The sequence below is a fragment of the Lissotriton helveticus genome, chromosome 1_2 (assembly GCF_964261635.1).
Source record: "Lissotriton helveticus chromosome 1_2, aLisHel1.1, whole genome shotgun sequence".
NCBI classification, from domain to species: Eukaryota; Metazoa; Chordata; class Amphibia; order Caudata; family Salamandridae; genus Lissotriton; species Lissotriton helveticus.
This window is the reverse complement of record NC_136058.1, coordinates 244,697,883-244,725,274: the sequence shown is the minus strand read 5'-3', so window position 1 is coordinate 244,725,274 and position 27,392 is coordinate 244,697,883. Positions and strand designations below refer to the sequence as shown.

Sequence of the window (27,392 nt, the reverse complement as noted above, 5' to 3'; positions counted from 1 at the left end):
ACATGTGCAAGTGGGCGGTTGTCCCCCTCCGACTCACTGACAGAGATCTCCACAGGTATCCTCCGCTTGGTAGCAATATTGTGGAGTATGGCACACACGGCCACAATGCGGCAGCAGACCTCAGGCTGGTATTTGAGGGCCCCACCAGTCTTATGTAGGATGGGGAATCGGCTCTTTACCAGCCCAAATGTCCGTTTAATGCAATTTCTAGTGCGAATGTGTGCAGCATTGTAACGCCGTTCCTGTGGTGTTGCAGGGTTGAGGTATGGGGTAAGGAGGTACTCACGGAGGCCGTAGGCGCTGTCACCTGAAGGAAAGGAGCAGAGGGTCAGTGCCTGTTATGCGCAGCGACATGGTCTCGACGTACTGTATGTGGGCATGTGAACTTACCTAGGAGGTGTCCTTCGCCAAAGTCACCCCTGGCCAAGTGGGTGTGTATGCCACTGTGCCGGAAGATGAAGGAATCATGCGTGCTCCCCGGGTATTGGGCCACTATGTCAGTGATGATTGTCTTTGCATTGCAGACCATCTGGATGTTCCGTGAGTGGTAGGACTTGCAGTTCCGGTACATGTACTCTGTCTCAGCGGGTGGGCAGATGTGGGTGTGAGTACAGTCATTGCATCCAATTACATGGGGAAATTGCGCGATGGCAAGGCAAGCTTTGTTTGATTTAAGTCCTGTTGGGTGGTTGGGAAGGTTATGTAGTGGTGTGTCTGGGTCAGCATGGCGTCCAGGAAACACCTTAGTTAGCGTGACAGTGTGCTCTGGGAGATCCCCCCTGCATATGCAACTATCCCCTGGAAGCTTCCGGAGGCCAGGAGGTGCAGGCAGCACAAGACCTGGACATGGGTGGGCACGGCATTGGTCCTCCTTGTTGGGTGCTGCATTAGGGGGTCAAGGTCTCTGATGAGCTTGTGAATCATTGCCCCATTTAGCCTGTATTTGGAGTATATCTCCTCTTCAGTCTGGCCCAGGAGTGTTATCCGCAGCCGGAAGATGCGCTCCTGAATCCTGCGTTGGTTCCGGGCTGCACACTGGAGCCTCAGCCGCCTTGCCACGATGTATAGACCTGGCATTGTGAATGTACTCATGCTACTACTGTGTCTCCTTAAGTGTGTTTGTTTTGCTCCGCCCATTGTTCCTGTTTGAATTTTTTTTTTTTCCCAATTGAACTTCATGGTTACCACCTGGTTTGGCTTCTCCTTAAATTGCAACTAGCATTTAGCGATTTTGTTTTTTTCCGCAATTTGCAATGTTTGATGAATTGTATTTGCGACTTATTTGCGAATTCGCAAATTAATTTGCAGATTTAGTGGGAAATCGCTATTACAGATTCGCTAAGGGGGGTCCACATTGATTCTGCGAATTTATGTTTGTGAATTCGCAATTTGGTGGGTTTTTGCTTCATGAATTGCGGAAGCGGAAATTGCGATCGCAAATGCTGTTTCGCAGCTATTGCGATCGCAATTTTGGTTGATGAATCTATGCCTATGTCTTATGCTCTAATAATCATTAGCTAATTAATTTTATTTAAGTCTGTAATGTATCAGGTTGATGAGTCACAGTACATTGTAAAAAATTGCATTTTTGTATCTTTTTTTTCAAATTCATCTCTGTTTTTATTATTCTAAATTATGTATTCGAAGGTGCTTTAAAATGTCTGCTATATTTTTATGTGCTTTTATGGCTGTATTTTACTTGACTTTACTATGGAAATGTGTGCTTTTTTTTAGACAAACATTTTGCCCTTAGTCAATATTTATTTTTCCAGATTGATGAATGCCCAGCAGCTTCACACAGTTTTGCAAAAGCCACAGCAAAACAAAACAAGAATTGCCAAAAGGCTTGGACATTTCTGACCTATTGGCGTTGCCAATGCTTACTGTGGCATATGTGGGGTGAATGGGTGCATAGGAAATCGCTCACTCCAAGTGGTAATGATCAGAGTTTAACAAGTTTTATTAAGTATAAAGCATGAGGTGTGCCCACATAAATTCCTTTACCTGGATAATTCATGGACACAAATAACAAAGGCCTTCATGCCTTGATACTGCCTCTTTGTGATGTATGAAAAGCTTCATCCCAAGGTTGGTCTTGGTGGTTTGGGGGTGGGGGCTACAGCTTGCTCATCCACATGGAAACATGATCAACAAAAGCCTGAAAAGTGTGCAGTCGGTTGTGTTAATGACAATCCCTAGGTATGGCCTGACAGGTGTCAGAGGTTATTGGGGAAGCAGGGGTCTCCAACCTTTGTTGTAATAAGAGCCACTTATGTTTAAGAAAAATGCTCCTGAGCTACTAATACTATTGGAGATGCAATTGTAAACACATACGGCATGATTACAGGAGTGGCTACCTTGTACAAGATTATCAACAGTGATCATCTCAGTGCATAGGTCACAGTTGCAAGAAGTAATGTAAAAGACGATTTGATGATCTCAAATGGCTCTACATAAATAATACATAACATCCATAGCTGCAATGCCACTGGCACCAGATTAATAATATTAGTAATACGTCTCCCCGAAACAGTTTGATTTTTAGCACTCAAATAATAGCCTTTAAAATATTTTACAACTTCAACCATTTTTTTCCAAATACCAGCCTGAGTTTTTAAATATACACATTTTCAACTCAAATACACACTTTTCAATGTTGGTATGCATGAATTAATTTTACCAAGCAAAAGCTTTTAATAGTTGACTGGCCTGCACACGAGAGAACTATTCGTTGGACAAGCTTGAAAAGTGTATACTGTCATGACAATTGGCCTGCCAGGGCCTGAGGAACTTTGGCACTTCAAGTGAGTAAAGCAGTGACCACTTTGTCTTCCTGACTCTCCGTCTGTAGATTGGCAAACAAGTGAGGGCTTACTCCGGGAAGCAGAAGTAGGTTTGGAAGGCTGTTACACCATGACATCGTTACCACACACAATAAAACTTAGAGATAATCAGAGGTATTACCAATAAAATAATAGGTCTGCATCTATATTAGACTAGGCAGGCGAATTAAAATGATGCACAACAAAAGAATCAAGAAGACCTACAAACTTCTTGAGTGAGACAACAGCTGCAAAACTATTTCTAGTAGTTAGACATTTAACCCAATAGATTAAGCAGAAACAGCGAACTTACACTCTACACTAAAATCAGTCAGGGAGGAATTTGACATTTCAATTTCCTGTCCTCAGGTATCTCTAAAATTTACTATAAGATTTATACATTTCCACTTAATCAGTAGGGAGAAATAATGTTTCTAAGCTGCAATGATCTGCCTCACCATAGCAAATGGGTGAGTAGATGTCTCTAGGACAGGTAAGGATACACCCACTAGACACAAGTGTTAGGGACAGTGGCCTCTTGGGCAAGGGCTTGTGACCCCCTTCCCTGGGCAAGTATGTTATTATTTCAGTCTTTTTGCCACTGGATTTTTTGTAAAGAATAAAATAAAGGAGGTGTTTCCCAGCATGGATATGGCTATGTCTCCACCCCTGGTAAATGGAGAAACAGTCCGGGGGGTTAGATAGGGTAATTACTCCCAATCTGCCTCCTCCACCCCACACGGGCAGAAAAACCCACTAGTCACAGGGGAAAGCTTTTTTATTTTTATATAAATATAGGGGTGAGGGCCACCCCCATGGGCATGGCCATGCCCCCACCCCATGGAAGTGGAGCAACAGTCTTTCTGGCCCCTCTTGGGAACAGAAGGGGGGGTAATTACTCCTGATCTGCCCCAACGGGGAGCAGAAAGCCCACTAGATGTCAGGGAAAGGCTTGTTTTATTAAATGCAGGGGTGGGGGCTGCTCAGAAAGGGCATGGGCATGCCCCCACTCAAAATAAATAAGGCACAGTCTCCCCAAAGAGGAATATGGGGTCATTACCCTTGATTTGCCCCCCCCCCCCGGGGAGGAGGGTAGAAAGCCCTTTAGACACCAAGGAATTTGTTTTCATATACAAATAGGAGTGGGGGCTGCCGAGCCTGGGCATGGCCATTCCCCCACCCTAACTAAATGGGGCAACAGTCTTATTGCCCCCCGGAGACAGATGGGGTAATTACCCCGGAGATCCTCCCTGGGGGGGGCAGAAAGCCAGGGATTTTGTTTTTGTAAAGTAGTGGTGGGGGCTGCCCAGCAAGGGCATGGCCGTGCCCCCACTCCAAGTAAATGGTGCAACAGAATTTCTGCCCCAACTGGGGATAATTTTCCCTGATCTGCCCTCGGGGCAGAAAGTTCACTCACAAGGGTTACCATTGACATTGGTTTATCCATTCCTGTTGCGAGCACTAGGCCCAGCCACACAAGTAGCTCCATGTTTTTATCAACACAAGTGGGGTGATGCTGGTTGGTAGGATTTTTTGGGATTCCTGTGGAATCCGGAAGTTTCCATCACAGAAATGTAAGATAAATGTGGGAAACCACATGAATTAATAGCACCGCTATGTGATACTATGATTTATCCTACTGTAGAACCCACTTTTTTGTACTATGAATGTAATGTATTTTATGTAACTTTTATGATACTTAATGTATCGAAATAAAGATTTAATGAAAATGAAAGATAAATGTGTGATTTCAGGCAAAGTTTGAGGCTTACAGGGTAATGTGGGTCAGAAAACCGTGTGGAATCCATGCAAGGCAAACAATCCTGGACTCCTCTACTTGTCTAATTTTAAAAAATTTGCAGGTTTGCTAGGTTTTCCTAGGTGCCTACTGAGCTACGGCCTAAAATCCAAAGCTACCCACCTTGCAAAAACAGGTCCGTTTTGAGAGGGAAAATGTGGTGCATCCATTGTGTGTTTTGTGCAATTTCCTGTCACTTGTACGATGCCTTCCTACACAAGTGAGGTACCTTTTTTCCAGGACACTTGGTAAAATAATGTGCAGAAAGAAATGTGTGGCTCCCCGCAGATTCCAGAACTTTCCATCCCAGAAATGTGAGGAAAATATGTTTTTATTGTTAACATTTGAGGGTTGCATGGAATTCTGGGTAACAAAACCTGGTGAGAGACACACAAAACACCTGACACTGAATTACTCTTGGGATCTAGTTTTAAAAAATGTGCAGGTTTGCTAGGTTTCCCTTAGTGCCAGCTGAGGTAGGGCCAAAAATTCTCAGCTATGCATCTTGCAAATAAGGGTCAGTTTCGGGTGGAAAAATATGATTTATCCAAGTTGCGTTTTGTACAGTTTTTTGTCGCCGGTAAGAGGCCTACCCACCACACAAGTGAGGTTCCATTTTTATCAGGAGACTTGGAGAAATGCTGGGTAGAAGGATGTGTGGTGCTCTTCACAGATTCCTGAAATTTCCATCACAGAAATGTTAGGAAAATGTGTTTCTTTAGTCAAAGTTTGAGGTTTGTAAAGGATTCTGGGTAAAAAAAACTGGTGAGAGCCACACAAGTTACCCCACCCTAGATTCCCGTAGGTGTCCAGTTTTGAAAAATGTACAGATTTGCCAGGTTTTCCTATGCGGCAGCTGAGCAAGGGCCCAGAATTCACAGCTACCAACATTGGGAACAAAAGGTCTGTTTTGAGTTAAAAAAAATAATTAAAACAGTGATGCATATATGTGTTGTGGCCCTTTTCCTGTGCGCACAGCACTAAGCCTATCCACACAAGTTGGTACCATTTTTAGGGGAAGACATATGGGAGCACCCACCCACGCACCCAACCGTCGAACCAACGCCCCCCACCGCCACCCTTCGCACCTGGACCACGGTGACCACCGAAGACACAGCCCGCACGATGAACACCATCCACTCCGGATCACCGACCGACCCCTGCCCACACCACGTCTTCAACAAGGCCGACTCCACCATCGCACCCCAACTCCGGAACATCATCAACGCCTCCTTCAACACCGCCACCTTCCCGGAGAGCTGGAAGCACGCCGAGATCAGCGCCCTCCTGAAGAAACCTACAGCGGACCCCACCGATCTCAAAAACTTCCGCCCCATCTCGCTCCTCCCTTTTCCTGCTAAAGTCATCGAGAAGATCGTCAACAGACAGCTGACCGCCTTCCTCGAGACGAACGGATCTCTCGACCCCTCGCAGTCCGGCTTCAGAGCCAACCACAGCACCGAGACTGCCCTCATCGCAGCCACCGACGACATCCGGACCCTGCTCGACAAGGGGGAAAACAGTGGCCTTCATCCTCCTGGACCTCTCCGCTGCGTTCGACACGGTCTGCCACCGCACCCTAGTCCAGCGCCTCAGCAACATCGGTATCCAAGAGAAGGCACTGGAGTGGATCATCTCGTTCCTCGACGGAAGAACACAAAGAGTCCGCCTCCCCCCGTTTCGCACCGAGGCCACCGAAGTCATCTGCGGTGTCCCGCAAGGATCTTCACTCAGCCCCACCCTCTTCAACATCTACATGAAACCTCTCGCAGCAATCGCACGCCAGCACAACCTCAACATCATCTCTTACGCCGACGACACCCAGCTGATCCTCTCCCTCACCAGAGACCCCGACACCGCCAGAACCTGCCTACACGAAGGGATGAAAGACGTCGCCGAGTGGATGAAGGACAGCCGCCTGAAACTGAACTCGGACAAGACGGAAGTCCTCATCCTGGGATCTTCGCCCTCCGCCTGGGACGACTCCTGGTGGCCCCCAGCCCTGGGCACCGCACCCAAGCCAACCGACCACGCACGCAACCTGGGCTTCATCCTGGACCCCTCCCTCTCGATGACCAGACAAGTCAACGCCGTCTCCTCATCGTGCTTCAACACCCTGCGTATGCTTCGCAAGATCTTCCGCTGGATCTCGACCGAGACCAGGAAGACTGTCACCCAGGCACTCGTCACCAGCCGACTGGACTACGGAAACGCCCTCTTAGCCGGAACCACAGCCAAGCTACAGAAAAGACTACAGCGCATCCAGAACGCCTCCGCCCGACTCATCCTGGATGTCCCCCGACGCAGCCACATCTCCAGCCACCTGAGGAACCTGCACTGGCTCCCCGTCAACAAGAGGATCACGTTCCGGCTCCTCACCCACGCACACAAGTCTCTCCACGACCTGGGCCCCAAGTACCTCAACGACCGCCTGACCTTCTACACGCCCACCCGCCAGCTACGGTCCACCAGCCTCGCCCTCGCAGCCGTACCACGCATCCGAAGAGCCACCGCCGGAGGAAGATCCTTCTCTTACCTGGCTGCCAAGACTTGGAACTCCCTCCCCATCCACCTTCGGCTGACCCAGGACCATCTCGCCTTCAGGAAACAACTCAAGACTTGGCTGTTCGAGCAGTAGCATACCCCTCCTCCCAAGCGCCTTGAGACCCTCCCGGGTGAGTAGTGCGCTATACAAATGGCATGATTGATTGATTGATTGATTGAGCAGAAAATAGCAGAAAATGTGTTATTATCAACTGCATTTCACTGTATTTGTGCTTTCCAAATTTAAGCCAGTATGTTGAAAAATACCCTCAATCTTATGACAGTACTCTACCAACAAATTCAATGAGGTACAAATAACTATTGCCCCTAAACTCCACATCTTATTCCTATTTCAGAAATACATAGGTTTCCTTGATACCCGTTTTTTTACTCTGCATATTTCACCTTATGATTTGATCTATGCTCGATACACAATGACAAATCATTGTATGGTGCAGCTTAGTTTTTGTCTCTGGGTACCTTGGGTTCTTGGAGAACATACTAACCCAATATATCACTGCAACCAGTAGGGTCTAGCAGACGTAATTGTATATTGCTTTTGTAAATCAGCCATAGTGTTAAAAGTTACAGATGAAAACATTGTCACAAATGAGAGTTTTTCCCTACTGATTTTCAATACTTCTTTCTGGAAAGAATTAGTTTCTTTGGGAAAACCCAGTGGGATCGATCTACACTTATAACTCCTTGCTGAAGTTGGAATTCTTTCTACTTTTCAGAAATCTATAGATTTCCTGGATCAGCCTTTGGTTTCCCACTCATTTCCACCACAAATTGGGAAAATGCCAAAACTGCAGTAAAAACAAAATCTGTTTTTTTTTTAGATTCAACTCAGCATGTCCCTGAAAGTTTGGAAGATGGTGACTTTAGCACAGCAAACTGTTCATTGATGCCATTTTACCAATCAATCAATCAATCAAACAAATTTGTATAGCGCGCTACTCACCCGCTAGGGTCTCAAGGCGCTGGGAGGAGGGGGAGTCGCTACTGCTCCAACAGCCAGGTCTTGAGTTGTTTCCTGAAGGAGAGATGGTCCTGGGTCAGCCGTAGGTGGGTGGGGAGGGAGTTCCATGTCTTCGCCGCCAGGTAGGAGAAGGATCCTCCTCCGGCTGTGATTTTGCGAATTCGTGGGACTGTGGCGAGGGCGAGGCTGGCGGATCGGAGCTGGCGGGTGGGTGTGTAGAATGTGAGGCGGCTGTTGAGGTATTTGGGGCCCATGACGTGGAGAGCCTTGTGTGCGTGGGTGAGGAGTCTGAATGTGATCCTCTTGCTGACGGGGAGCCAGTGCAGGTCTTTCAGATGGGCAGAGATCTGGCTGTGATGGGGGATGTCCAGGATGAGTCGTGCAGAAGCGTTCTGTATGCGCTGGAGTCTTTTCTGGAGTTTGGCTGTGGTTCCAGCGTAGAGGGTGTTCCCGTAGTCCAGTCGGCTGGTGAGGAGGGCCTGGGTGACCGTCTTCCTGGCTTCGGCAGGGATCCACCGGAAGATCTTTCGGCGCATGCGCAGGGTGTTGAAACAGGTTGACGAGACGGCGTTGACTTGCTTGGTCATCGTGAGGGAGGAGTCCAGGATGAAGCCCAGGTTGCGTGCATGATCCGTTGGCTTGGGGGCGGTGCCCAGGGCAGGGGGCCACCAGGAGCCATCTCAGGCAGAGGGGGATGGTCCCAGGATCAGGACTTCCGTCTTGTCTGAGTTCAGTTTCAGACGGCTGAGCTTCATCCATTCCGCGACGTCTTTAATTCCTTCCTGGAGGCTGGCTCTGGCAGTTGCGGGTCGTTGGTGAGGGAGAGGATCAGCTGGGTGTCGTCAGCGTAGGAGATGATGTTTAGGTTGTGTTGGCGTGCGATGGCTGGAAGGGGGCTCATGTAGATGTTGAAGAGGGTGGGGCTGACCCAAAAACTCAAAATGTATCTCTATTTTGCCTATTTCTTGGCCCCCCCTCCAGGGCAATCCACAACCCTGTGTTCCTTTAAAATCCGCAGGATGTTGGGAAAAATGCCGCAAATTTGTGAGGATACGTTATGTGGGAAAAAGTTATAGAGCCCTAAGAATCAACTACCTCAATAGCCAAAAAGGGCTCAGCACTGAGGGAAAAGGCCCAGCAGTTAAGGGGGTAGGGAACAGACAAGGAATGGAAACTACAGAAAGTAAACAGTCCTATGATACTCCACTTCACTTTCTGTTTCTGTCTCTGCCTTCATGACACCCGGGACCAAGTATAGTAAGGGCAGTGGTCGGGGTACCAAAGGCAAGCCATGAGTAAAGGCTTCAAAGCATGTACACAACAAGGACTAAAGAGTAGTGAGTATTGAAAGACCCAACTTGATTGACTTCCTTATATAATGCAGACACACAAGATGCAAGGGGTCTAATCAAACCAAACAACTACAGGTCATATTAGTCCTCTGTAATACTCTTGGAGTAAAGAGAAGGAAACCAGCAAAACCTACAAAAAAATCCCTCTTTGAAGGACGGAAAACCCTCACTCCCTATGCGGTGGCATGCTTCATCACTGGGTTCCTTCTCACATCACTAACAACCTGGGTTAGTGTTGTGGACTACAGCAACTTTCACAAAATTGGAGTGGAGCTCTTTGGAAAGTGCCTATGAGAATATCCCTACATGAGCTGTGTTGGTGAGGGTGAAGGCATGCAGAGATAGTGGAAACACGTCAGGGCACCAGAAGCTTCAATGCCGCTAAGCCTTGGTGCTGCCTTGAGAGTGAAGATTCAGATCCGCCATCATGTGATCTAAACCCACAAGGGCGCAATATGATAATACAGTCTCTCAAACTGTGGATATAAGGTATAATAATTTTCAAGGCGATGGCTGTTTTTTAACCCAGGTCCAAAATTTTTTGTTTGTGAGACTAGCTGATACTCCAAGTTCAATTCAAGACTTAACAAACCCCACGAATCAAGCCCTTTGGGGTCCGTATCAGCCTTCACCAACAAGGTGCATAGCAAAAAAAAGTTTTTACATACATGCAAACTTGGCAGACAAATGTAGGCATTACACCACCTTGGAGTCGAACCACAAAAGTTTGAGAGGCTGATGGTCATTGATCGACCTCAACTCACCGCAAAAATTCAAGAAATTCTAGGTGCTTCATCTTTAGTTCACACAGTACCACTGAAACATTTCCGAATTTTCCCTACCAAACACCAATAACATGAGGGGCACTGTCATACAAACAGGCAGGATGACAGTGATGTCAATGTCATTTTTAATTATTGTGTGCAAATGCAAATGTATTCTCCCTTGAGAGAGATGTTCTGTTCTACAAGGGGCTTGGAGTCCACCCATTGCATACCATTTGTGGGTTTCATTTTCACTCTCATTTGCTGCCTTCTAATTGGGCAGCACAAACATGCTTCACTTCCTCTTCCTTCGGCTGCAGCACAGACCAATTATGATCACCTCATCTAGATTGGGATCCTTCTGCTGCTGGCAGTGTGATTCAAGGTACTGTTTTTTCTTTCCTCTCTTCTCCCCCTGTCCATGTTGCTTCTTCCCTTCCCACTTCCTTTTCTGTGTTGCTTATTTCCCTGTCACGCTTCTCCATTTTGCTTATTCCCCTCCAAAACTATCTGTGTTGCTTATTCCACCACCCGTGTTTCTTCTTCACCTCCCATTCTGCTTATTCCCCTCCAACACCCCCTGTCTGTGTTGCTTATACCCCTCCCACACCCCTGTCCATGTTGCTTATTTTTCCTTTACCCCCGCCCATGTTGCTTATTTCCCTCCCACTCCCTGTCTGTGTTGCTTACTCCCCCCTTCGCCCCCTGTCAGCGTGGCTTATTACCCTTGCACCCCCACTGCTGTATTGCTTATTCCCCCACTCCCTCGTTGTCCCCGTTGCTTACCCCCAACCTCCCATAAGGAAAAAAGCAACCGTCCCGCCCTCTGGTTGTCCACCCCCACCCTACTGGCGAAGCCAATAACTCACCCATAGGAGAGACCCATTGGCTTTTCTAATTCTTTTTACATCTGAGCATTTTATACTCAGTTCACATTGGTCTATGCTGCAGAACAAAGACGGCTTCTTAACCATGAAAGCCATTTTCAGCAGTTCCAAGCCATGCTAAATCTGGCATACTATCTATCCTCTAACATTGAAAATATTCTGGCGTCCTTTCTGCAGGTAAACACGGTGTAGTTGTGAGAATTTGCTGTGGTATTGCACAAAATTAGTTAGTTTTTTCTATTTATTTTTATGACTTCCCAATCACAGGTGAATACCTTCCTATCTCTCTGGAGCTGATGACGGGCTTTGCTACGGCACAGAGATTAATGTTTACAGTTTGCCACTTTACGTGTCATACGAAAGGGATTTGAAGCGCCTTGCTCTGACAATGGGGGGGTTAGTTAAAGGAGGGGGTGATCAAACCGGTTTTATCTATAAGCCAAGTACAGGTTGTAATCATGAAACACTTGAGAGGGGATTACCTGTGGCCCGGGGGAGAAGTTATTAGTTTAGTTTCTCACCTCTTGTTTGTGTTGTCTCCGCTGAATGGTTTTCCGAGATATTCGACACGGACCAACCCCTTCAGAAAGTAAAATCTTTGGCCTCCTGCCCACCTAATTCCCGGAGGCCGGTTGGAAGCTGCGAGGCAAGAGATAGGGGCTTAATCGCGGGAAAAGCTCACAATCAAGACGTTATGTTTCTCCTTGTAATCCCTTAATGGCGCTCCCCGCCGCTGAGCTCTGAAGCCAGATCATGTGGTAAACACAGAAAGGATTATTCCTGAGGTACAGCGCGGAGCCAGAGGTCTGTCTGGCCCGGTGCAAAATGGCGCTGCTTGTCACCGGGCTCGTCCCCCGTTCTACCTCGAGAAATAAATGTCAAAAGTTCATTAAAGGGCAGGAGTCCTAAGGGACAGATTGACAAAATTATCTGCGCATTTAGGGGATACTTCAGTATGTAAGTAGCTGTATTTAGAGATGAATTTTGTGAATAACAAAACGTGAATCTGTGCTCGTAAATAATGGTCTTTGGATTCTGGGGCTCGTCTTGTTTATTCCATTATAAAACTGGACTACACGTCCTAGAATTCAAAAGGAAATAAAAATATGGCCTGGAGCAGCTGATGACGCATTGACCTGTAAAACCTGGCAACTATGGTACCATTACACCCAATGGTGGGAAAATCTATTTTAAGTTGATTTTTCCCCCAGTGGTTGTAATGTTACATGTGAGTAAATGAAGGCATAGGAAGGGTTGTGAGGTTTCGGGAAGAACAGAGACTTCATGGGTACTCATAAACCCTGTGCTGGGATTTTACCGCTTGAAACAGTCAGAGATACACATTTGTTTTATTTCCAAATGTGGAACTGCTACAGTCACAGCTGTGTAACAGCACTCCTTGAACTAGAGGTGGATTCCAGCTGCCAGGTTTTCCAGGCCATGCATGATGCGCTGCTTGAGTCCAGGTTTTCTCTTCTGAACCCGGGGCTTATCGTCCTGTTTTATAATGGAGCAAGTGGACTGCAAGTACCAGATTTCAAAGCAAAACCTGGACTGGAGCAGAGCATCACAGTGGATCACAATGGATATGGGAAACATGACAGGGCTGAGTAGAGGTCGGAAACCTTCCCCAAACATGGGAGAAACCCTGAGGAAACCAGTGGTGCTGGAACAAGTTTCAGAGCTGAGATGCTGCCATCAGTGTTACGTCATTGAAGTCAAAGGGCTGGTGAAAAATAAAAGTGCTACATGAAAGTCAAGTGTAGCAAAATAGCCATGACCATTCAGGAGGAGGATGGTAGGGTTGTAGGTTGTGCTCAGTGGTGTTTTTCGAAGTACACTGTCTTAAATATAGAAGTGAAGCATGGAGTGGTAGGGTACTGCTGTGTACAAACCGAACATTTTCCATTGCAATCTCCTTTTCAAATGGCCATTAAATTTGCAGCAAAATATACAAAAAAGTGACTGATAGAATACTTAAATTGTTCTAAGCAATTGACAATTAATCTGAGCGACATCCATGTTCATTAATATTTTGCACATTATGCAACTTCTGTTTGGACACAGTCATATGCAAATCAGACCCTACTTCAATCAGAACAGTCCAGCCTGAATTGCCAAGCCTGGTCCTTCCTTAAGTGAAACTCAAGTAACCCAAGACTGGTTCACCCTTATTAAAGTTCATCAGTTAGTTATAGCTTGGTTTTAGTGGCAGTGTTCCCGGTACCCGTGTCTGGGAAGACCAGTCGTACTGAAGTATACAAAAAAGTGATGGCTGGAATGCTTGAATTAATCACAACCACTAGTAAGCATTCAGGTCGCATCCCAGTACATCATTATTTTGCACACCATGTGATCTTCGTTGGGACCCACCTTGTACAATTTAGTCTGGACTGAGCTCCAGTCAGAACAGTCCAGCCCGAACTACCGAGCCAGGTCTCCTGTTAACGGCCGCACTGCTCCCATTCCCGGAACCATACCATACCAGTGTACCTGTATTACTACACACAGACAACAGTCGTTGTTTTTGTGGTGGTTGTTGGCCGCAGTTTTATTACTTATTATATACGTCATATTTGTACAACTCCCCTGGATACCTTTCTCAGGCCGGGGACATAAATCATTATCATACATTATCACAATTTGTTATTGCTCAGTGTCATTTGGACATCATAAATCGTGAGTCATAAATCATCGGGCTTCATAAATCATTCTGTCACAAAACTGTCATCTTGTTGTCATAAATCGCTCTGCCTGATCGCCATAAATCAGCCATCATAAATCATGGCCATAGATCATCGGACTGTCATAAATCATTCGGTCACAAATCTGTCATCATTTTGTTGTCATAAATCATTCTGCATAGAATTCATAAATCATCAGCCATAAATCATCAGCTCGCCATAAATCACTGGTTTGTCTTTTGCTCATTTGCATATCCTAGGGTCGTAAATCACCCTGACAGCTTGTAGATTGTTCATTGTTTTCCACGCCCCTTTGCCTGTGGGGGGTAGCCTTTTCCTGGAGCCAGGCCACAACTCGCTACCTTGCTAGTCTCTCCTGCGCCCTGCCGTCTGGCGGGGGCTGGGCTGCGAGTGCTGTCTCCATTTGCTATCCCGCTTTTTCGTTGGCGTACTCACCCAGCTGTGAGGCATCCTAGAGTGGGTTGCCCTCCTTCTACACACCGCCCTGTCGGTGTATTTCCATATCCAAACCAATACACCTTTTGTTTCTGCCCTTTTTTGATGGATTTGTGCTCTCTTTGCGCTCTGATCGCATGGGGGTAGACTCTTCCTGGAATTAGGCCTCAGCTTGCTACCAAGTTGGACTTTTTTGTGCCCTGCCATCCAGCGGGGGCTGGGCTGCGAGCGCCATCTCTATTTGCCACACTTTCTTGTCAAACCACTTCACTCAGCCATGAGGCATCCGAAAGTGAGTGGCCTTCCTCCTACACACTGCCCGGTGTGTCTCCATCGTGATCGTTGCACCCTTAGTTCTTTGCGTCCCTGTCAGCACTGCAACGCTGCTGTTGTAGGTGTGGGTGGGTGGGACTCAAAATTTGTAGGTGCTGCTCCCCCAGCTCCCTAAACAAAAAGGTGAGCTGCCCAGCGGGAGCGTCACCTTATATACCCCTCCCCCTTCCTTCTTCCCTTTGTTCTTGAGGAGGGGAAGGGCCTTGGGAGCCTTTTTACTGCATGGCCATTCCTGGTGGCGCTAACCTGCGCAAACTGGATAAGTTCCTTGTGAGGCTTGGGGGGCAGTTGAGGTGCCGGCCCTCCAGGCCCCCTTTGGGGGCGGCCTCTGCTTTAACGGCAGCACTGTGCCCATTCCCGGCACCTTACCATAACCGTGTACCTGTATTACTACACACAGCCAACAGTCGTTGTTTTTTTGGTGGTTGTTGGCTGCAGTTTTATTACTTATTACATACTTCATATTTGTACAACTCCCCTGGATACCTTTCTCAGGCCGGGGACACAAATCATTATGATACATTATCACAATTGGTTATCGCTCAGTGTAATTTGGACATCATAAATCGTGAGTCATAAATCATCGGGCATCATAAATCATTCTGTCATCTTGTTGTCATAAATCGCTCTGCCTGATCGCCATAAATCAGCCATCAGAAATCATGGTCATAAATCATCGGGATGTCATAAATCATTTGGTCACAAATCTGTCATCATTTTGTTGTCATAAATCATTCTGCATGGGCATCATAAATCATCAGCCATAAATCATCGGCTCGCCATAAATCACTGGTTTGTCTTTTGCTCATTTGCATATCCTTGGGTCATAAATCGCCCTGACAGCTTGTAGATTGTTCTTTATTGTTTTCCACGCCCCTTTGCATGTGGGGGGGGGTAGCATTTTCCTGGAGCCAGGCCACAACTCGCTACCTTGCTAGTCTCTCCTGTGCCCTGCCATATGCAGGGGATGGGCTGTATGTGCCGTATTCGTTTGCTACCCCGCTTTTCATCAGCGTACTCACCCAGCTGTGAGGCATCCCAGAGTGGGTGGCCCTCCTTCTACACACCGCCCAGTCGGTGGTTTTCCATAACCAAACCAATACACCTTTTGTTTCCGCCACGCCGCCAGGGAGGCTTCCGTCTTCCTGCGGCTCCCCCTACCCTGTGTCGTCTCTTTGCACCTCCGTTGTTGTTTCTGTGGGCCTGCCCATGCTGTAGTACCAATCGAGCGATAGGATAACCACCTCCAGCTGTGTTTCCGGGAGGCTGACATCTGGTAGGGTGTAACTGTAATCTTCCCCACAAATACCATGGTGTGCTCTGCTCCACCCTTGCCCTCATGTGGTGGCACGCTTGCGTCTTTTTCGGAGTCTTATGGCACTGTATTCTCTCACCGTGGGCCACACATGAAATCAGACCAAATTGGGAGATAGTCAGATGTCACTTTTGGATCTGTGTTACACATAACTTTACAACCATCATATATTCTTAATAGGGTCGCTGTAAATCCTTTCTCTCTTAACCAATTAGCCTCTGAAAAGTTTTGCTTACGGTTCGTAAGCGCACCCCAATCAAATGCACTATTTTACAACTATTTCCTCGTAACACTCCACTGTTGGAAGTGCATTTTCCAGTGTACCACTTACTTGCGCCTTTCCTTGTGGTACTTTCTGTCACCTTGGACTATTTTATTTTATATAGTACCCCCTCACTCATGCCTGTTTTTGGAAGGATGAGATCCTGAGCTGGCGCTGCAGGGGCTGCAGCGAACATAACCTACGCGTTTGCAAGGTGCTCTTGCGCCCGGAGGGGGTTCTAGCGCTGAATCGCAGCTGATTATTGTTACCCAACTCCATGGTACTGATTTTATATTGCTGTATAATGGGGTTTGCAGTAAGTCTTTTCCTCCTATTGTATTGGAAATTCCTAGCTAACCATTTTTGGAGGCGCGCCCCATGAAGTGTAAACGAACTTGGCCCGGAGGTATTGGAGCCCTTTACCTGAGCATCAGTTATGTTATGTGACCTTTCTACCTTCTCTGCCACTCGTTTCCCCGTTTTTTTGTGACCTTTCTGCACTTTCTTGTGACCTCTCTGCCTCTGTGCCACTCGTTTCACCCTGTTTTTTGTGACCTTTCTGCCCTTTCTTGTGACCTTTGTGCCTCTATGCCACTCGTTACTCCCTGTTTTTTGTGACCTTTCTGCCCTTTCTTGTGACCTCTCAGCCTCTGTGCCACTCTTTCCCCCCCGTTTTTTGTCACCTTTCTGCCTGTTCTTGGGACCTTTGTGCCACTCATTTCCCCCCATTTTTTGTGACCTTTCTGTCCTTTCTTGTGACCTTTGTGCCTCGGTGCCACTCATTTCCCCCATTTTTGTGACCTTTCTGCCCTTTCTTGTGACCTTTGTGCCCTCGTTTTCCCCAATTATTTTTTACCTTTCTGCCCTTTCTTGTGACCTTTGTGCCTCTGTGCCACTCGTTTCCCCCCGTTTTTTTGTGACCTTTATGCCCTTTCTTATGACCTTTGTGCCCTCTGTGCCACTCGTTTCTCCCCATTTTTTGTGAACTTTCTGCCCTTTCTTGGGACCTTTCAGCCTCTGTGCCACTCGTTTCCCCCCGTTTTATGGGACCTTTCTTCCCTTTCTTGGGACCTTTCAGCCTCTGTGCCACTCGTTTCCCGCCGTTTTTTGTGACCTTTCTGCCCTTTCTTGGGACCTTTTTGCCTTCTGTGCCACTCGTCTCCCCCTGTATACGTGTGACCTTTTGCCCTTTTTGTGACCTTTCTGCCTTCTGTGCCACTCGTTATCCCCTCAATTGTTGTGCCCTTTGGCCTTTTGTTTCCTTCGTCGCCCCTCGCCGCTGCGTCCCCTGAAGCCCCGCCCTCCTGACTGCCCATTCGCTGCCCCCACCTCCCGCCTCCTAGCTGCTCCTCCCTCCCACCTCCCCATATAGGCCGGGCGCTGCGCGTTGAGGAGAGCGACCCTTGACCCTTCCAGGTAGGTCGCTCCCCCTCCGCAAAGCACCGCCTGTGTGTCCCTGCCCCAGCTGCCGCTGCTGAGGAAGTTCGAGGCCCTCTTCCACCCGCAGGCTACCACCTGCGCCTCATCCCTGGTGGCCAGTGGTAGGCCGTAGGTTTGCTCATCCTCCATTGTATTGCCTGTATTTTCTTTCATTGCTCCTGTTGTAGTGACTGCATTTTCATTGTTGTGTCTGTGACTGCTGTTGTCTGTCTCCCCCCTGCCTGTACATGGTCTGCGCCCGTCCTCTCCCTCTGTTCCCATCACTGCCCCGTGTCTCTCTGCCCGATTTCCCTTCTGCTCCCCTCGCTGCCCCCGTGTCTCTCTGCCCGGTTTTTCCTTCTGCGCCCCTCGTGGCCCCCGTTTCTCTCTGCCCGTTTTTGCCTTCTGATGCTTAGCTGCCCCAGCATTTCTGTGACCTTTCTGCCCTTTCTTGTGACCTTTGTGCCCTCTGTGCCACTCGTTTCCCCCCGATTTTTTGTGTGACCTTTCTGCCCTTTCCTGTGACCTTTCTGCCTCTGTGCCACTCATTTCCCCCCAGTTTTTTTGACCTTTCTGCCCTTTCTTGGGACCTTTCTGCCTTCTGTGCCACTCGTTTCCCCCCGTTTTATGTGACCTTTCTTCCCTTTCTTGGGACCTTTCAGCCTCTGTGCCACTCGTTTCCCCCCGTTTTTTGTGACCTTTCTGCCCTTTCTTGGGACCTTTTTGCCTTCTGTGCCACTCGTCTCCCCCTGTATACGTGTGACCTTTTGCCCTTTTTGTGACCTTTCTGCCTTCTGTGCCACTCGTTATCCTCTCAATCATCCCTGGTGGCCGTTTTATGTGACCTTTCTTCCCTTTCTTGGGACCTTTCAGCCTCTGTGCCACTCGTTTCCCCCCGTTTTTTGTGACCTTTCTGCCCTTTCTTGGGACCTTTTTGCCTTCTGTGCCACTCGTCTCTCCCTGTATACGTGTGACCTTTTGCCCTTTTTGTGACCTTTCTGCCTTCTGTGCCACTCGTTATCCTCCTAATTATTGTGCCCTTTGGCCTTTTGTTTCCTTCGTCGCCCTTCGCCGCTGCGTCCCCTGCAGCCCCGCCCCCCTGACTGCCCATTCGCTGCCCCCATCTCCCGCCTCCTAGCTGCTCCTCCCTCCCACCTCCCCACATAGGCCGGGCGCTGCGCGTTGAGGAGAGCGACCCTTGACCCTTCCAGGTAGGTCACTCCCCCTCCGCAAAGCACCGCCTGTGTGTCCCTGCCCCAGCTGCCGCTGCTGAGGAAGTTCTAAGCCCTCTTCCACCCGCAGGCTACCACCTGCGCCTCATTCCTGGTGGCCAGTGGTAGGCCGTAGGTTTGCTCATCCTCCATTGTATTGCCTGTATTTTCTTTCATTGCTCCTGTTGTAGTGACTGCATTTTCATTGTTGTGTCTGTGACTGCTGTTGTCTGTCTCCCCCACTGCCTGTACGTGGTCTGCGCCCATCCTCTCCCTCTGTTCCCATCACTGCCCGTGTCTCTCTGCCCGATTTCCCTTCTGCTCCCCTCGCTGCCCCCGTGTCTCTCTGCCCGGTTTTTCCTTCTGCTCCCCTCGCGGCCCCCGTTTCTCTCTGCCCGTTTTAGCCTTCTGATGCTTAGCTGCCCCTGCATTTCTGTGACCTTTCTGCTCTTTCTTGTGACCTTTGTGCCCTCTGTGCCACTCGTTTCCCCCCGATTTTTTGTGTGACCTTTCTGCCCTTTCCTGTGACCTTTCTGCCTCTGTGCCACTCATTTCCCCCCAGTTTGTTGTGACCTTTCTGCCCTTTCTTGGGACCTTTCTGCCTTCTGTGCCACTCGTTTCCCCCTGTTTTTTGTGACCTTTTTGCCCTTTTGTGACCTTTCTGCCCTCTGTGCCACTCGTTTCCCCCTCAATTGTTGTGCCCTTTTGCCTTCTGTTTCCTTCCTTGCCCCTCACCGCCCACGCCGCTGCATCCCCTGAGGCTCCGCCCCCTGACTGCCCATTCGCTGCCCCTGCCTCCCAGCTGCTCCTCACTCCCACCTCCCCATACATGCCGGCCGCTGCGCGGTCACGCCGCTGGCGCTCGGCTAGCCCGTCTGCGCCCGTCCGCTCCTGGACCGCGCCCGGTGCCAGAACCCCCTGGCCCCCGCACCCGCCACGTCGACTGCCGCCACTACAACGCCAGCACTCTGCACGCTCCCCGGACGGACCCACAACTGCTTCAAGGCCGCCCGAAACAAACACACACTGTCCTTTCACCTGCCAGAACTGCAGCTACACCAGCCACAGAGCCGACGAACCACCCGCCAAGAAAGACCTCAACCACCTCAGATGCATACTACTGAACACCCGCTCCGCACGCAAACATGCCGTCGAGCTCTGGGACCTGCTCAACACAACCTCCCCGGACGTCGCCTTCCTGACAGAGATCTGGTTGAACAACTCCTCCACACCCGACATTGCCATAGCCATCCCAGACAGCTACAAGATCACCCACAGAGACCGCACCAACAGGGCTATAACGAACTCTGTCCGGCAAGGGAGACCAAGCGGCCCGCTCTGAACACGGACCTCAATACTTCCGGGGCACGAAACGCAGTTCACCCGAGCCCCAACTACCATCCATGAGGGCATGTTCCGTTCACTTTTTCTATTTTTTAAAAAACATTACCGGTCACACGGACCTGTTTTCTCACCTCGAATTTGGGTTAAGGGATTTATCCCGGAAAGGCTGTTGAGCTGCCATACAACCTCTTTCTCCTTGAAGAATGTACTGACGGATCCGGTTACTGGACACCTTTCATGAGTCTGTACAGACGCACTGCTTCCTTTTTTGAACGGTATAAATAACTGTAATGCCTGTTTAATACAACGAGCGCCACATGTTTAACCTTTCAAGCCATCAAACAATTACCGGGCTGGTGGGAGAGGATAAATATTTAATTCACTCTAACCTTAACCTTTGGCCATTTGGACTAAAGCATAACATTACACCGGAATGATAGAAACATGTAAGAGAAAAGATGCAGGTTTTCTGGGCTGGTGGGGGAAAGCGGTGGTGTCGGGCTGAGGAGCAAACATTCACTACCAGAAATCCCAACCAAGCTCCACTTATAACCAGCCCGCCTGGGCTCGACGCCCTGCAACTGCACCTTATTATCGCACCCATACCGTTTAGAGGTGCAAGGGTCATCATCTGGCGTGATTTTTTAGTCCACTGCACTGCTGGACTCCTCACATCCCCGGGATGCTCCATTCGGCCACCTGCGGCAGGGTAATCGTCTGGCGTGATTCCTGGTCCGCGGCACTGCTGGGCTCCCAGCACTGCTGAGCTCTTCACGTCCCCAGGATGCTCAAAAATCGTTGGTGCCGCTCCCCCAGCTCCCCGCAGAAAAAAGTGAGCTGCCCAGGGGGAGCGTCGCCTTATATCCCCCTTCCTTCTTCCCTTTGTTCTTGGGGAGGGGAAGGGCCTGGCGCTTCTTGCCGTGCGGCCATTCCTGATGGCGCTAACCTGCGCAAACTGGATTAGTTCCTTGTGGGTCTCCGACCCTCCAGGCCCACTTCGGGAGCGGCCTCTGCTAGAACCAGAACACCAGCAACCCAAGACCAGTTTCACATTTATTAGGGCTCATCAGTTGGGTATAGCTTGGTTCCAGTGACACATTGTGTACAGCACCCCTACTTAGGGTGTTGCACTAAAGTATACAAAAAAGCAACAATTAAAATTGCTTGAAATATTGTCACTCATGGAAGGGGACTCTTCTGGCAGTTTGGAATGGACTGTTCCCATGAGGAGCAGGTGTGGTACTAATTTGTATAGGGCAGACAGTGTCATAGTGGACGAAAATATGGACTGGAATGCAGTCCCAAGTAATTGCCAGTAGCTAAGATGAATTGAAACATTCCATCCATCATCTTGTTGCGGTTGCAGTTATATTTGCATCAGACATGCAATATCACTGCAAAACCTATATTGCGCACTGCTGAACTGTGGTTCTGTGCATATTTCTCGCACAACTAAACTGTATTATTTGTTTTGATCTAATTAAAATCTTCATTCCAATCACACTTCTGAATTAGAAACAAATAACATGCTTCATTTGAAACTATTGTTCAGTAACTATTTGCTCTTTACCTACTGCTGATACATAACGAAATATTTCTAAAGTTCATTTGAAAGTATTTCAATTGTATTGTGTTTTAGAAAACGTTAGATCACTGCTGCCTTCTTCTTTAACTCTCTCTGTACCCCAGGAGGATTGCCACTGTCTTAATAATCCTCTTGGTTGTAGTAAGAAAATGGAAAAGGAAACCTCAATTTCCAATTTGTTGACAGTCATTGCCTGACATTTGGTCTCGTTATCCTTTTTGATAATCAGAACCTGCTTATCTGTCTTTGAATGCACATCAAATGTTGCTAGATAAATGCCTCTTTATTGATCATTCTCCTTTTTTCTGGGAGTGCAGCATCATCTCCCACATTTCCAGTTCCAGTGCCCTGAGTGGAAGCACAATTGGAACTTCATTTGTGAATCAGTGTAAAGGCACACTTGGAAAGCAGAGGGCACGGTAGACCATGCAATTGATTCAGCTAACAATAAAAAGTGATGGGCAATGGCATCTTACTTGTAATTAAATAAGTGGGAAAAAACGCTCTGTGAGTAGAAATCAGGAGGGGCTCTTTTCACTGGAAGAGAGGAGATATTTTTTAACAAATTAGCCTATCCTGTCAAGTGGGCATTTTTTCCTTATTGAAAAAGAGCTTTCCGGGCAAACAACGAGGCAAGATGGCTGCTGTGAGAGAGGCTGTGTAAGCAGCTCGCTCCTTTGTTCCTGGCGTCCGGGAGAGAAAGAGGAGAAGATTTCGGCTTTTTGCTATTATAATCCATGCGGGAGTCGACCGCGTGATGATTCAATGTATACGCTGTTTCTTTTTACCAAATATGATTATATTTTAGACACGCTGGACAATTTCATTTACCTGACCGTTTGAATACGGGTCACTCGACCGGATCTGGTCTGGCCGCCTGTGGGTGTGGCTGGACTCCGCTTTTTTCAGCTCCGCATTGGGCCGCTGAGAGCGTGAGGTACGGAGGTGGTGCACGGAGGTGCACGGAGTGGCTGGCCACTTTGGATCAGGAGCCGAAGAAGGTGATTCGAAATATACATCAACGGAGCGGAGTTAACGGTGCTACAGTGTTTTCACTGTGGCTATAATTGGATATAATCTACTTTCGTGACGGACTTCACGAATGTTGCTGAATCTTTTCAAGTTCAATCGGCGAGCCCCGCTGTGGCGTGCTACACTCTGCTTGCTTTTGTCGCAGAGTAGCGTCTTTCCTGGCAGAGGAGGCTCTCGGAGGAAGAAGAAGACGCCGCCTCCACTCTCCATCAGTACTCGTAGAAACAAGCGAAACGGTGCTGTAGGCGACTTGAGGGGAGTGGAACCGGATAACGAGGAGAACGAGGAGAACGAGATGGAGGAGGAAGCTCCATCGACCCTAGGTAAAGCTGCCACAAAACAGGGTAAGAATCCTCATAAGGTGGCTGTATTGAAAGCCACTGAAGTTCCAAGTATGAAGAGCACAACATTACAAACATTACCAGAGTTGTTTGGGAAACATGCAGCTAAGAAAAAAATAACTGACAATGATAGCCAAAATACTGATCTGGCTATTAATCAACTGCCTAATCAACCGTCTAAAAGTGCTGATAACCAGAATAATCAGAATAATCCTATAGCTCTTGAGGTAACTGAACATCTGAGGAGGGGCATTGTGGGAGATGTAGTTTCAGATGGGACTATAATCAACCGAGCGTCTTCTCTTCCCTCACTATTATTACCATCAATGATTGATTTACAGAGTGGGGCAAAAACTATTTTACAGCCACACAATCAAGAGCTTCTTGAAAATTTCTACTCTCTGTCTGAACTCTCGTCTGATGAAGTAATCGGTTTGAATAAAGACTGGGCAGATTGTAGCCGCGAGAATATGTCTTCTGATGGCGAGACTAGTATGAGCCCTGACAGTGCTAATGCGGCCACTATTGTTAAGAAGAAGCTGAGGAAGAAAAGATCTTTGCGAGCGGCGAGTAAAGAGACCGTTCCTAATTCATCTATAATTGGAGGGAACCCCTCATCTCTCTCCCAAGTACCTACCGCTACTACTGCTACTCCTGGATCCAACCATAACTCTGTAACTGACTTGGCTTCGCCACAAGAAAATAATGAAGAGATTACCTTGAAAACAATATTTGACACCATGATGAGTCACCGGGCCGAAAGCAAGGCTGAAAACCAACATACACAGATGACCTGTGCAAAAGTCAAAAATGCAATGCGTTGTGCGATTAAGTTATGTTCAGAGACCGCTGACAGGGTCACTGAGGCAGAAGCTAGGATATCTGTTTTGGAGGAAGAATCCATAGCCCAAAGACAAGAAGTGGTTGACTTTAAAGCTCAAAAGGGGGATTTATCTGATAAGCTATCAAGTTTGGAGAATCAGGCCCGTAGAAGTAACCTGCGCTTTCTGGGGGTCCCTGAAAATAAAGAAGGGTCTGACCCGAGGCGGTTCGTCATTAATCTATTAAATGACGCTTTTCCTGAGCTAACAGAATGGGACTGGTCACGGGAAATACAGCGTGCACATAGATTTCCCTTTACAGTGAGGAAACCGCGTCAAGGCCAAGAAAACTATCCCAGGGCCATTTTGGTGTCTTTCAATAACTTTCTTGCTCGTGAAGCTATCTACTTAAATGCAAGACCTGATAAGAAAGCGGATGGATTGGGGTGTCAGTTTTTTGTGCGACCAGATTATTGTCAGGCCACGGTGACTCAACGGTGGCAGTTAAGGCAATTGATTCCTGATTTCCAAAAGAAAGATGTGTCAGTGTTTCTGCAAGGTCCAGCTAAATTGAAGACTATACATAAAGGCCAAGTAAAGTACTTTATATCTACTATCAAAGCCAAGGAATATTTGGATTCTTTATGAACAAATTATATTAGTGGAAGAACACTTCTCTTCTCTTTTTGAAAGAACTAATGTGTAGTTTGAGAATACTAGGTTGAAAGTTTAGAATCGTATGGTTTAATAGGTGTTTAATTATGTAGGACTACTTTTCTTTTCCATCTTTTTCTTTCTTTTTTTTTTTTTCCTCTCTCTTCTCTTCTTTCTTTTTCTCTCCGTCAGGATGCTTTGGGCCGGGGACACGGCATCCATACGTTTCAGGAACTGACTGTTCCTTTGCCTCCTACTGTGGGGAGGGTGGGGGGAGGGGCTCTGGGAGAAGGGGTGGGGGTGGGTAAGGGTAAGGGTTGGTGGTGGGGGTGTAAGGCAGAGGTGTTCAATACAAGGATGAATATAAGGCACTCAAATGACAACATTGAAGAGCATTCAGTGATGATAATTGCTAATATTTTTTTATTATTTCAATATGGATAAAATGGTGAAAATATGCACAATTAATATTAATGGTCTGAATGATTTAAAAAAGATTGGTATGCTTCGAACAATGCTTCAGACTTTATATATTGATCTACTATGTATTCAGGAAACGCATATTTCATGGGACAAGCGTTCTCTTTTGAATAATCTGGGATTAGAAGTCTTGGTCACGTCAAAACAAATGGGTATAAAAAGAGGCGTAGCAATATGTATGCGAAAGGGAGTTGGGAAGTGCTCGAAAACATTAGCTGATAAATGGGGTAGATGGGGGCTCGCTGAATTAATTATTGGAAGCTGCAAATTTACTATATGCTGTATTTATGGCCCTAATCTAGATGACGCCGAAGTATTTAACACTATGAATGCAGAGCTAGCTACATGGACGCAGCCAATAATAGTATGTGGGGACTTAAATATCCACTTGGCAGCTGATTGGAATATTAAATTAGGGATGAGATACACGGGCCGCAAGGCTAGAATTTATAGAGCACTTAGAGATTTGGTGTTAAGTAATGGGCTAACTGATGCATGGAATAAACGTTATTTTAAAGATCCAGGATATACTTTTTTCTCCATTCCTCATCGGAAATTCGTCCATTTAGACTATTTTTTTGTATCCTCTATATTTTTAGAGAAAATTCATATTGAAATACTACCTCAAGTTATCTCAGATCATAATCCTATGATCGCTGAGATTCAGTTTCCCACTGATTGTCCAATTCCAATTAGACTGTGGTCATTTCAGAGAAATCTGCTACTAGATGAAGAATATCTTCAATCCATGGCTATAATTATTAAAGATTATTTCTTAATAAATAATGATACTGCCTCTCCACAAATAGTGTGGGACTCATTTAAATCCATTGTACGGGGAGAGACAATCAGCTTTGCAAATTATAAGAGGAAGAAAATCCAAACAGATTTTAAGGAGAGGCTAAATAAGATTAGGATAGCCGAGATGAATTTAGCTATTGCCTGTAAAAACAACGTATGAATAGAGGACGCACAATTACATCTAGTTACTGAGCGCTCTGGTCTCTGTACCCATATCGCTGATGAAGTAGCCGCGAAATTTAAGCAATATAAAACTGAACGGTATGAATACAGTGAACGCACCGGAAAAGTCTTAGCTCAACGCCTGCGACAAAAAGCCTCAGCCAATGAAATACAGTGTATTAAAGACATGAATGGTGTTTTTCATGAACGTAGGGAAGAAATATTAGAGGCATTCCATGATTTTTATAAGACACTGTATAATGATCTCAATAACGAAGTTGACAAGACTCTTGATCCTGTAGATTATCTTAGATGTGCTAACCAGCTCTCACTGTGTCCTGAAGAGGCAGACTCATTTATAAGGCCAATAAGCTGGGATGAGATTGAGAAAGCCATTATGAGTCTTGCGGCAGGTAAAGCGATGGGGCCAGACCAGATTCCTCTTGAAATTTATCGGACATTTAGACATATGCTTAAACCCGAGCTGTTAAAATTTTTTAATTTAGCGTTCCAAGGTAAATCTCCCGATTCTTGGTCTATGGCCACTATAGTTGTCTTTCTAAAAAAGAATAAGGACTCAAAAGAATTAGGGTCCTATCGCCCTATCTCCCTTATCACCGCAGATAGCAAGATTTATTCCAAAATCCTTGCAAACAGATTAAATGATGTAATGGCAGGCCTGGTCTCCCATATTCAACACGGCTTTATTAGACACATGGATACTACAGATCACGTTAAATGGGTTATCACATTATTGGACTGGGCTCAGGCAAAGGAATCTCCAGTCGGGGTGATTCTACTTGATGCTGAAAAAGCATTCGATAGGGTCGACTGGGGGTTCCTTTGGATGGTGCTACAATGGAAGGGTTTTCCGCTACAATTTATTAGAGCGATACAAGCACTCTATTCTAACCCCAAGGGTGTAATAAGATTAGGCACTGATACTTCTAAACCTTTTTCAATTACTAGGGGGACCAGACAGGGTTGCCCTTGCTCCCCGCTTTTATTCGCTCTTTAGTTAGAACCCTATTTGGACAGATTAATTATAGAACCTGACATTCCACCAGTTTAACTTCACGAGGTAGATCATAAAGTTTTCGCGTACGCAGATGATGTGGCCATTGTAACTTCCGATGCTACCACTGCGCTACCTAAAATAATTGAAGTAGCTCAAGAATAGTGCAAATTCTCTGGTTACAGACTTAATATTTTAAAGACCCAGATTATACATTCTGAGACTGGTATACCTACTGATATTCCATTAAATTCTACTGGTACATATCTTGGCGTAACTATTTCTTCTAAAATTGATTACATTGTTGGATTAAATCTGGATCCTTTGC

The 27,392-nt window shown here is 47.0% G+C and overlaps 1 long non-coding RNA gene across 1 annotated transcript in view; it reads right to left on the bottom strand.

Annotated features, from left to right (window-relative positions):
- LOC144807837 (uncharacterized) overlaps nt 1-11,979 on the bottom strand; it is a 236,240-nt gene extending 224,261 nt beyond the window's left edge. The window contains exon 1 of the long non-coding RNA XR_013606466.1: nt 11,671-11,979. This is a non-coding gene — a long non-coding RNA (uncharacterized LOC144807837). The remainder of the gene's footprint in view (nt 1-11,670) is intronic.
- Between the last annotated feature and the right edge of the window lie 15,413 nt (nt 11,980-27,392).